This window comes from Temnothorax americanus, unplaced genomic scaffold, assembly GCF_048541705.1.
Source record: "Temnothorax americanus isolate GAGA-0224 unplaced genomic scaffold, ASM4854170v1 Scaffold103, whole genome shotgun sequence".
Taxonomy (NCBI): Eukaryota; Metazoa; Arthropoda; class Insecta; order Hymenoptera; family Formicidae; genus Temnothorax; species Temnothorax americanus.
Window position 1 is genome coordinate 206,138 of NW_027509235.1, and position 10,264 is coordinate 216,401.

The following is a 10,264-nucleotide window of genomic DNA, read 5'->3' on the forward strand; positions in this document are numbered from 1 at the left end:
GACACCGAAAACAACGGAGCGCGCTATCTGGACCTCGTCATCAACAACTTGGGATACCTAGACATCAATTTCAAGGTATTAATACACGTATACACCGAAAACTACGGAGCGCAATATGTGGACCTTGTCATCGGCAACCTGGGACACCTAAACATCGAATTCAAGGTATTAATACACGTAGACACCGAAAACTACGGAGCTCACTATCTCTAGACATCGTCATCGGCAACCTGGGACACTTAGACATCGCATTCGACGTATTATTACACCTGGACACCGAAAACTACGAAGCGCACTATGTGGACCTCGTCATCGGCAACCTGGACACCTAGACATTGAATTCAACGTACGATTACACCTGGACACCGGAAACTATGAAGCGCATTATCTGGATCCCGTCATCGGCAACCTGGGATACGTGGACATCGAATTCAAAGTATTAATACACGTAGACACCGAAAACTACGGAGCGCACTATGTGGACCTTGTCATCGGCAACCTGGGACACCTAGACATCGAATTCAACGTACAATTACACCTGGACACCGAAAACTATGGAGCGCACTATCTGGATCTCATCATCGGCAACCTGGAACACGTGAACATCGAATTCGAGGTATTATTACACCTAGACACCAAAAACTACGGAGCGCGATATCTGGACTTCGTCATCGGCAACCTGGGACACGTGAACATCGAATTCAAAGTATTAATACACGTAGACACCGAAAACTACGGAGCGCACTATGTGGACCTTGTCATCGGCAACCTGGGACACCTAGACATCGAATTCAACGTACTATTACACCTGGACACCGAAAACTATAAAGCGCACTATCGGGATCCCGTCATCGGCAACCTGGGACACGTGGACATCGAATTCAAGGCATTAATACACGTGGACACCGAAAACTACGGAGCGCACTATGTGGACCTTGTCATCGGCAACCTGGGACACCTAGACATCGAATTCAACATACGATTACACCTGGACACCAAAAACTATAAAGCGCACTATCGGGATCCCGTCATCGGCAACCTGGGACACGTGGACATCGAATTCAAGGCATTAATACACGTGGACACCGAAAACTACGGAGCGCACTATGTGGACCTTGTCATCGGCAACCTGGGACACCTAGACATCGAATTCAACATACGATTACACCTGGACACCAAAAACTATGAAGCGCATTATCTGGATCCCGTCATCGGCAACTTGGGACACGTGGACATCGAATTCAAGATATTAATACACGTAGACACCGAAAACTACGGAGCGCACTATGTGGACCTCGTCATCGGCAACCTGGGACACGTAGACATCGAATTCAACGTATTATTACACCTGGACACCGAAAACTATAAAGCGCACTATCTGGACCTCGTCATCGGCAACCTGGGATACATAGACATCAAATTCAAGCTTGATTGATAAGAATCGACTTAAAAATTCCCTAGCGGCACTTTCTGCCAAGCGTAGAGAACCTTCTTTTCCGTTGACTCAATATTTATTATATATATACCTAATTTACCTAAATAGAAATCTTCCTCCTGACCGATAAATCTATCGACCTAATTTCGAAATACGCGCGCGATATCAAAACTGGCGATACCTGCGCCGCCAGCGTCAAAAAAGTGAAAGGGACGTTTCTCTGATAATCATAATAATATTGAGACGTCGGCGTTAGGAGGAGTAGGAGGAGTATCTTAAAAATAAATTTTCGCATTTGGACTTTGCGTCGCAATATCTCCGCTCGTAGGGCACGTAGCGGAATATTATTAGAGAAACCCCTCCCTAATTGGACCCCAAGCTATCGATCAAGCCTACTTAGAACTTGATTCGTTCACTCGTTATCGAGATCTCAACATCTCGGGTACTCGCAACCCGTCGCGTCGCGTAAAAGAGTCACGGTCGGTCTCGCTCCGCGTGTACTTGGCGCGAGACACTACCGTGTCTCTTGATCAATTATTCACAGAAAGAGGGTTTGCATATTGAGACCGAGACAGGTGTTGTTCAAGTATTTTTTGCTTTAGGCCTAATCTTGGGAGACAATTTAGGGTTAAATTCAGCGTTAGATTTTGCAGGAGGCTTCAATGCCACATACTACTGTCGTTTATGCAAAATGTCACGAAATGAAGCTCATTCATGCTCCGTTGAAAAAGAAAATCTATTACGAACTGAAACAAATTACAATAATGACGTAGAAACTAAACATCTAACATCTAACAAGATGACTGACCTACTTAGTGACAGTTCCACGTACAAAAAATTGAAAAGCAATCCTATAAGAAAAATAACATCAAAAATCAACGAATTGGCAAAGTCTTGGTTTAACATGGGCATCATCAATGAGCAAGTTTTTAGACAATTGAATTGCACTAATGGGAATCTCTCGCGCAGTTACGGGCTTCCGAAGATTTATCAAATTGGCTCACCATTGCGTATAATTGTTTCCACTTTAGGCAGTCCGCTCTATAATATCGCCAGTCGTTTGCAAAATATTTTAGAAAAATCTGTTCCTAAACCTGAATCATATGTTAAGGACGGTTGGTCCTTTGTAGAATTGATTAGAGGAGTAACAGTGGGAGACGGTGACGTTTTAATTTCGTTAGACGTCACTTCTCTTTTCACTAACGTACCTAAAGATCTGGTTTTAAAAGCGATTGAAGAAAGATGGAATTACATCACTACAAAAACTGATCTCAGCCTTCCACAATTCTTGAGTGCCGTAGACTTGATCCTTAGTTCTACTAGTTTTATGTTCAACGGCCAATTTTATGAACAGATCTTCGGAAGCCCGATGGGGTCTCCCCTCTCTCCCATCTTAGCTGACATGGTCATGGAGGATTTAGAGTAACATTGTATACAGCGGCTCAGTTTCAGGATATCCTTTTTTAAACGATATGTAGATGATATTTTCGCGGTTGTTCCCAGGTCGGGTATTGGTGAATTATTAGACAGTTTCAACAATTACCACGATAGATTAAAATTCACTTATGAAATGGAAAGCAATGGTAAATTGAGTTTCCTTGATACCACGGTCATCCGCGAGGGAGGCGCATTGCTCACGAATTGGTTCCGTAAACCAACTTTCTCGGGCCGGTATATAAATTATTTTTCAAACCATCCTATGAAATATAAAATTAACATCGTAAGGAATTTGGTTGATCGGGCGATTCTTTTGTCCGACCCGCGGTTTCACAAGTCTAATATTAGTGAAATAAAAAAGATCCTTATTAATAATTGTTACCCGAAGAAAATTGTTGATAAATATGTCAATGTCCGACTTGGTGAATTGCGAAATCGTAACAACAATGATCCTGTCAGTAACGAAGTGGCCCAAGATCCTCGAAGGTGCATTACTGTACCTTACATAAAGGGTCTTAGCGAGAATGTTAGCCGTACAATGCGAGACATGAACTTTAGAGTTCTTCACACCATCCTGAAGAGATTAGACTGTGTCATTAGAAAGGGCAAGGACGGGTTGCCGAATCTCAGCCAGACAGACTTAGTTTATAAGATTGATTGTGCAAATTGTGATGCAGTATATATTGGCCAGACAAAAAGGCATTTAGAAACACGTATCAAAGAACATCGATGTGATATCAGAAAAAATGTAGATAATCATTCGGTTGTGAGCAAACACCGTCTTGCACACAATCATGATTTTAAGTGGCAGCATCCAAAAATTTTATACAAAGAAAAACATTTCAAAAAAAGAGAAATATCGGAAATGTTTTTCATTAAAAAACATGATTGCACAATCAATTTACAAAACGATACTGAGAGCCTGCCATCTATTTATAACCGTGTCATTGGTATTACTTAGTCGGCTTTGTATATTCGGTTCTGCTCGTTTTTCCCACCAGAGCACCTTTTGCTATCCGCGGATTACGTTTGACAATTTCATTTCGCTTTGACTGTCTTACTGTTCGGACATTGTGCCTCGATATGGCTTGTGACGTTTTGATCTCACCGTTTGTTTTGAAACGCATAAGAATTGTAAGTTTTTAACTGATTTTTACAGTGTTAATTAATTTATTGTTTTTGACCAGCACGATATTATGACGATTTTGTATAGTTTTTTATTGTTAAATGTATTATTTTGTCTTTTGTTTAGTTTTGCGTTTGTCTTGACGTTGTCAGGACACCACGTCAACGATGCATGTGAATTTGTTATGCGGATCGGTGTAACCTAAAGCACTTGATAAGGACCGGAATTCGGTCGAAACGTTGTGCAATTTGTTTTCAATTGGCCAGTTGGGTCGAAAATAAAACGACTTATTTTGAAACAAAATAGTGTATGGAACAAAATAGATAATTTCCATGTTACTGCTTCTAATGCTGCGGTAGACAAAATGCATGATTTGGATGAGGGCGTATATAAATATGGAATGGCTCATATTCTGTATTATTACATAATTAACACAAAACAAATTTCTTTGTTCTGTCTAAATGAACGGCTGAAAGCATATTTGATTATGGCTGCAATGACATAACAAACAAGCCACCTCCCATAACTGATGATGAAATAAGGAAAAAAAATTTAAAATTTTCGGCTAGTGAAATGAGTAATTTTATACTACTGTTTCCTTTTCTTCTTGGTGAAGATGTCCTTCATGATAATGTATGGCAATATTTCTTGATTCTTCGTAAGATACATGACATTGTTAATGCTAAATCTTTTCAGAAGGAATGTACTGAGTTATTAGGAGTTCTAGTAGAAGAACACCATGAAAAATATCTTCACCTTTTCCATGATAATCTTAAATGTAAACACCACAATATGACTCATTATAAAACAATAATGAAAAAAAGCGGGCCTCTGTCTCATTTGAGTGTTATGCGGTTTGAATAAAAAAATCGTCTACTTAAACTTGCTGCAAATGCAACTTGTTCCCGCAAAAATATTACTCATGTATACATTAACTGTAAAAGAGCAGCTTAGTTTATGTTACAAATTTTTATCTACAGCAATATTATGTAAAAATCAGAAGATGGGGCTTATTCTTCGTACTGATCACATTTCTCAGATTCATGGATTTCATTCATTCAAATCTTCTTTATCCCCTAGTTTCATGGGAAAATGCATGGAAGTTGCCTGGGTACAGCATAAAGGTGTAACATACAAACATAATTTCTGTGTGGTTTGATATTTTGGATAGTCTTCCTAAATTTGGTGTTATACTTAAAATTTTATATAACGAGAACAATGATTTGTGTTTAATTTATAAAAATCTGTATACTATAGGATTTAACGAAAACCTTCATGGTTTTGAAGTTCAGGACACTATAGGTTTAACCGCTGTTAATGTGCCTAATTTATTCAGTCCTTTCCCTGCAATATTATAGCATGTTTGCCACTGACAAGGGAACGGTCGGAAGTGTCCCTACCCGATTTGGATGCGCTTTCGATATGTTGTTGAGCATCAAAAAATATTAAACTCGTATTTTTTTTGCTGCTTATCTCGTCGTTTAGGGGTTGAAGTTGTATATAATATAGTTATATATAATTCATACTTAGTTGCATAAGTCATAAGTAATTACCCCGTCGCATTTGCAATTCTCGCGCGAAATGTCGGCGGATCGCGAGCAGTCAAATCATGCGACTCACCGGACTCACCTGTCGGTGCTGCTATCGCCCACCCGCCGACGGCAGCGACTCCCCCCCGAAAAGAGAACAACTACTCGCCCGCGGCACATTTCAGGACCGCGAGCACTCATCGTTCAGAAGTCCGAGAGCACACTAGCCTCGAGCTCTCATCATCAAGTAGTCTTCCGGCCTCCATCGTCACGGAGACGGGCAGAACGGACCGAAATCGCCCCGCCGCCTCGCTTAACCAGGAGTGTGCATTCCTTCTACTGCCTTTTTTTCCTGCTTGCTCTATTGCTTGCTCTCCACTGCTTGCTTGCTTGCACGTGCTTGCCGCCGCATGCCGAACAAGACGAGACCCACGGAGCGGCCACGAGTTCAGAGAACAGGACGAGGCCCGGCGGACTCACGGGGACGACGGCCGACACGGTGAGTCGCTTTGCTTTATTATTTCGCTGCATGCGCTTTTGTCTTCGCGAAAACAGATTTTGAGGGAACCGTTTGTCTTTCTGGTCCTTCGAGCAAACGCATTAACCTTTCGCACATCTTGCCTCCGGGGCAAAACAATCCCCGTTCAAGTATCATTAAAAAAAAGGTTGGTATTAAATTTGGCGATAATCGGTAAAAAGATTATTTTTCTTTATATTGAATTTTTCAAAATTTTTCGAAGTTCTTGAGTTAAAGGCATTTAACTCAAGAACTGATCAACCAAATCTTAAAGAATTAAATATGAAATATAAGGGTAAAAAAGATTGAAAAATATATTGTTACGTACGGAAATTTTATATTTCCGACGACGCACGAAGGCTTAGACGACGCACGCTAGGCTCGGAATTCCGAGGAAACGGCCGGGGTTAGTGTAAATGTTTAGATTATCTTATCGGAGTCCGTTGAAGGGCTGGGGGCCAGATGGGCCCGAAACTACGCTTCTAGAATGTTCTAGAAGCTTCTAAAATACCTCCCCCCTTAAGACGCGTAAGAAAAAGGCGGGAATCTCGCGCGGGAGATTCCGGTCTTTTTCGGGTATAAATAGGGCGGAAAAACGCCGCGGAAAGCAGATAAGTTTTAACTTCGGTCTTGACTAGACGTAATTCTTAGACTCTCTCCTAACCCTATTCGATTCCCTACGTTCCGCTATACGCTAAGTTCGAGCATTCGCGCTCAATTCTGGGACTTAGTCCCTACACTATCATACCTCATAAGACCGCGCTTCACGCACAAGTTGTATCGAGATTTATATAAAATAAAGGTAAGATAAGTTAAAAAGAAACAAGTGTAAAAATCTGGAATCTCATTTCGTAATCAAAAATCGATCACTTCCAAGACTCGACTCGCAGTTGTCGCTGACAAAGTGTGGCGATCTGTGCTGGGGCGCTGACGAAGAGTGTGGCGATCCAGTGCTTTCGCTGCCGAAAGCGTGGCGATTACGGGGTTGATTCTTGGAGGTCGTAATAATCACTGTCACTTCTGGGATTCCGACTCGCAGTTTCCGCTGACAAAGCGTGGCGATCTGTGCTGGGGCGCTGACGAAGAGTGTGGCGATCCAGTACTTTCGCTGCCGAAAGCGTGGCGATTATGGAGTTGGTTCCCAGAAACAGACAATAATCTTGACAAATTCCCGAAAGTGAGTTTGACCTCTACGCTGACGATCTGAGCGCTGACGAAGAGTGTGGCGAGCAGAGGGTGTGGCGGATTGGTTTTGAGCGCTGCCGAAGAGTGTGGCGAGCTTAAAATTCATTTTCGTGAACGCGGCTGAATGACGAAGAAAGGAGGTAGGCGCGTTCGTATTAAACAAATCAGATTCCAGATTAAGCAAGCAGTCATTTCTAATCAAGATCCTCTCCCCTTCCTCCAACAATTGCAACAATTAGAAAACGCACCCCCCTTTAAACCTATTCCTGTCAATTTTGACGTTGATTATCCTAATTATAACCAAATAAATAAAGCTGATCCTCGTTACCATACGTATAAACTCAGATATCTTTTCGGTCCCGAATAATAAAAATAATAATAATATCCTTCACACGACTTGTCCAAATCCCTGGTAAATTGCTTAAATGCATTGACCAAAAAACGGACGAACTATAACAGTCAGAACGTGACAATATTAAAATTAAAAATAGTCTAAAAGGCCGGTTTTCACACGCAATGATTAGTGGCGCCAACTGACTGGCATTCATTGGCGCCAGAACCAACTGGCAAACTCACAAGTGTTTACACAGTGATTGGCGTATAATATGGAAAATATTTAACATTTATTAAACACACAGTAAATGACAACAACCATATAACCTCAAATTTTGAGGTTATATGCTTTGGCCAATAACCGCCAGTAAACGCCACATTGCGCCACATTACTAGCGCCAGTTTGCATCAAGTGTTTACACTTGCATTTTTACTGGCATTAGTCGACTGGCGCGGCCTGGCGCCACCAATCATTGCGTGTGAAAACCGGCCTTTTTATATTTCAAAATTTACAAAAGTTAGAGCAATCACGAGCATTTCTAAAAAAAATTCAAAATTTTATAAAGGAAGAACCTTTTTTTACCGATTATTGCCAAATTCAATACCTTTCTTAAATAATATTCTATCCATCAAGTAACTTACACATTTTTCAAGCAAAAATCGATAATCCTTTCACCAACCCTCGCAAAATTCAAAACAACTTTATTTTAATAATACTCTATATAAGATGACAAGGGGCGGCAGTGTGGTCTAGTGGTAGAGCGCCAGACTCGTAATCTGAGGAACAAGGTTCGAGTCCACTAGAGCCATGAAGCATGGAATGTTTTTCCGATAGCTGCGCCCCTCCGCAAGATAGGCTCTTGTGCGGAGAAAACTAGGCTCCGTCTTTCGGAAAGAGACGTTAAGCCGTTGGTCTAAAGGGTTAAAGTGAGAGGAAAAGGATAGTGTTGGTAGTAGATTGCGAACCCTGCGGGGATATGCAATAAATTACGAATTTAACAGTTTCTACTTGCACACTTAAAAACTATGAGGAAGCAATGTGCAAGTTTCTACTTGTTTTATGAATTAATAGAGGGTTAGCTTACAATTAGTAGCACAAGTGGGGTTTTACAATGTCAAATCGATGTTGAGTTTGGGAGTTCAGGGTTCATATATGGACTTTGCATATGGACCTTTAATCGCGTTATCGCGTATAAAGTTGGGTCTAATCAACCAAATCTTAAAAATTTATATATGAAATAGAGGTAGAAGAGACTGAAGAATATAGATTTAGAAATAACCTGATATCTCAAAATTTGCGGAAGTTAGAGCAGCCACAAACATTTCTCAAAAAATTTAAAATTTTATAAAGAAAGAACCCCTTTACTGTGATCACCGCCAAATTTAATACCAACTTTCCTTTAATAATACTCTATACATAAAAAAAAATTGAGCTTGATATCTCAAAATTTGCGGAAATTAGAGCATAAACGGACAATAAAAGCGTTACACACACACACACACATACGCACGCACGCACGCACGCACGCACGCACGCACGCACGCACGCACGCACGCACGCACGCACGCACGCACGCACGCACGCACGCACGCACGCACGCACGCACGCACGCACGCACGCACGCACGCACGCACGCACGCACGCACGCACGCACGCACGCACGCACGCACGCACACGGACATTTTGTACAAAAGTGATTTTTCGACGCTTTAGAACATTCTAATCACTTTGCCAAAGATACCTAAAATAATTTTTTTTACGAAAACAAAGCTTCCTCTATAAGGAAGCAAAAATAAAACAATTTTATCAGTAATTTTATTGAACCTTACCGACTTTGGTTGAAACATACCGAATAGTATTGTAGTTTCTTGAAATGCAGTAGACAAATGTTAATACAATACTATCTGTTAAAAAATTGCATTTTAGGAGCATTTTTTCATCAATATACAAGATTATAAATTCTAAATTAGCAGTAAAATTATATTTAACAAAATAAATTTTAGTTTCATTATTAAGATATTTCGGTTATAACGTAAGATACAGACGGATTAGTTTAAATTGTTCAGTAATACAATTGGAATCATTGATTGATTCTCTGTACAAGTGCGATTAAGAACACGTTTTTTTTATTTTCATCCAATATAAAGGGACGGGAGCATCAGGGATGCAATTCATATTTGCTGCCGCAGTCAGCAATGGAGAAAATTGCACCTTTAATCAAGATTTCTACCAATTTGCGAGCGCCGACGGCGCGAAGACAAAGCCTATTGTTGCCGTAACTGGTCGGAGCTTCAAGTGTTCCAACGCAACGGTGAGAGTCTGATGCGTATACAACGGGTGAACAAGAAAGATCGATAAACATGTACCTCAATGTACCAGTAATTTATTTACTCATTATTAATATTAAATAATGTCTTTTATATTTATCGAATTTTGTGCATAATAATGTAGAGAAAAGTCGTTAAATAACATAGATAATTTGTAATTTGTAAAAAATTAGTTTGACTTTTATTAGTTACAAAATTGCAACTAAAAGTTAGGCCATAACGTTGTTCGATAGTTGTGTACGTTGATATGTTTCACGAAATCCGAATTTTCTACAATTTTTAAATATTCTATTATAGGCTAAGAATCTGAAATCGTATGTACAAATAAACGTAATAATTGTTATGGTTTCATTTAATTAATATCGTAGAAATAA